Source organism: Triticum dicoccoides, chromosome 2B, assembly GCF_002162155.2.
Source record: "Triticum dicoccoides isolate Atlit2015 ecotype Zavitan chromosome 2B, WEW_v2.0, whole genome shotgun sequence".
NCBI lineage: Eukaryota > Viridiplantae > Streptophyta > Magnoliopsida > Poales > Poaceae > Triticum > Triticum dicoccoides.
Genome location: NC_041383.1, coordinates 725,046,220 through 725,048,915, shown reverse-complemented (window position 1 = coordinate 725,048,915; position 2,696 = coordinate 725,046,220).

Sequence of the window (2,696 nt, the reverse complement as noted above, 5' to 3'; positions counted from 1 at the left end):
AGTTCATCCGCAAGATATACCACTCCGAGTGGCTCGCTTATTTAATTCATCTAGCAATTCATTCTGAGCCTTAAGTACTTGTTCAGCTTGAGTGGTAACCATAGAAACATGTTTCCTAGTGAGTTTAAGTTCACCCTTAACTCTAGACATATAATCACTCAAGCGCCCAATCATATAAGCATTATTTTCAACTGTCTACTAATATAATCATTGAAATTTGCTTGTTTATCCATAAAATCATCAAATTCATCTAAGCACTGGCTAGCAAATTTAGTAGATGGGATTTCAACTTTATCATATCTGTAGAGAGAATTTACCTTCACTACCTGTGTCGTGTTATCAAGACAATGTGTTTCTTTAACAGGCGGTATATCAAGACCATGTATTTCTTCAATAGGAGGTAAATTCTTAACATCTTTGGCTTTAATACCTTTTTCTTTCATTGACTTCTTTGCCTCTTGCATATCTTCAGGACTGAGAAACAGAACACCCCTCTTCTTCGGAGTTGGTTTAAGAATAGGCTTAGGAGTTGGCTCAATTGGCTCCAAAATTGGCTCAGGAAGAGTCCAATTATTTTCATTAGTCAACATATTATTTAATAGCAATTCAGCTTGGTCGACTGTTCTTTCCCTGAAAACACAACCAGCACAACTATCCAAGTGGTCCTTGGAAGCATCAGTTAGTCCATTATAAAAGATATCAAGTATTTCATTTTTCTTAAGAGGATGATCAAGCAAAGCATTAAGTAATCGGAGAAGCCTCCCCCAAGCTTGTGGGAGACTCTCTTCTTCAATTTGCACAAAATTATATATTTCCCGCAAGGCAGCTTGTTTCTTATGAGCAGGGAAATATTTAGCAGAGAAGTAATAGATCATATCCTGGGGACTACGCACACAACTAGGATCAAGAGAATTAAACCAAGTTTTAGCATCACCCTTTAATGAGAAAGGAAATATTTTAAGGATATAATAATATCGAGATTTCTCATCATTAGTAAAAAGGGTGGCTATATCATTTAACTTAGTGAGATGTGCCACTACAGTTTCAGATTTAGTGCCATAGAAAGGATCAGATTCAACTAAAGTAATAATCTCAGGATCAACAGAGAATTCATAATCCTTATCAGTAACAAAGATAGGTGAAGTAGCAAAAGCAGGGTCATATTTCATTCTGGCATTCAGAGTTTTTTGTTTCAGCTTAGCTAGTAATTTCTTAAGATTTGATCTATCATTGCAAGCAAGAAAATCTCTAGCAGTTTCTTCATCCATAACATAACCCTCGGGAACTATAGGCAATTCATACTTAGGGGAGAACCTTCATCATCACTATCATCAATATTATTAGTTTCAATAATTTCATTCTCCCTAGCCCTAGCAAGTTGTTCATCAATAAATTCACCTAATGGTACAGTAGTATCAAGCATAGAAGTAGTTTCATCAAAAGTATCATGCATAGCAGAAGTGGCATCATCAATAACATGCGACATGTCAGAATTCATAGCAGTAGCAGGTTTAGGTGTCGCAAGCTTACTCATAACGGAAGGAGAATCAAGTGCAGAGCTAGATGGCAGTTCCTTACCTCCCCTCGTAGTTGAGGGATAAATTTTACTTATTTGATCTTTCACGTTCTTCATAGCGATCAACAGATATAAATCCCAAGTGACTCAAAGAATAGAGCTATGCTCCCCGGCAACAGTGCCGGAAAATAGTCTTGATAACCCACAAGTATAGGGGATCGCAACAGTTTTCGAGGGTAGAGTATTCAACCTAAATTTATTGATTCGACACAAGGGGAGCCAAAGAATATTCTCAAGTATTAGCAGTTGAGTTCTCAATTCAACCACACCTGGATAACTTAGTATCTGCAGCAAAGTATTTAGTAGCAAAGTAGTATGATAGTAATGGTAACAGTGGCAAAAGTAACGATAGCAGTTTTGTAGTAATTGTAACAGTAGCAACGAAAAAGTAAATAAGCAAAGCACAATATGTGAAAATCTCGTAGGCATTGGATCAGTGATGGATAATTATGTCGGATGCAATTCATCATGTAATAGTTATAACATAGGGTGACACAGAACTAGCTCTAGTTCATCAATATAATGTAGGCATGTATTCCGAATATAGTCATACGTGCTTATGGAAAAGAACTTGCATGACATCTTTTGTCCTACCCTCCCGTGGCAGCGGGGTCCTAATGGAAACTAAGGGATATTAAGGCCTCCTTTTAATAGAGTACCGGACCAAAGCATTAAAACATAGTGAATACATGAACTCCTCAAACTACGATCATCACCGAGAAGTATCCCGATTATTGTCGCTTCAGGGTTGTCGGATCATAACACATAATAGGTGACTATAGACTTGCAAGATAGGATCAAGAACTCACATATATTCATGAAAACATAATAGGTTCAGATCTGAAATCATGGCACTCGGGCCCTAGTGACAAGCATTAAGAATAGCAAAGTCATAGCAACATCAATCTCAGAACATAGTGGATACTAGGGATGTAGGATCTTGAGAAGTAAGTCTAGAGGGGGTGATTAGACTACTTGACCAATTAAAAACTATGCCTTTTCCCAATTTTAGTCTTTGGCAGATTTTAGCTATCTTAGCACAAGTCAAGCAATCTTCACACAATTCAAGCAAGCATGCAAAGAGTATATGAGCAGCGGAAAGTAAAGCATGCAACTTGCA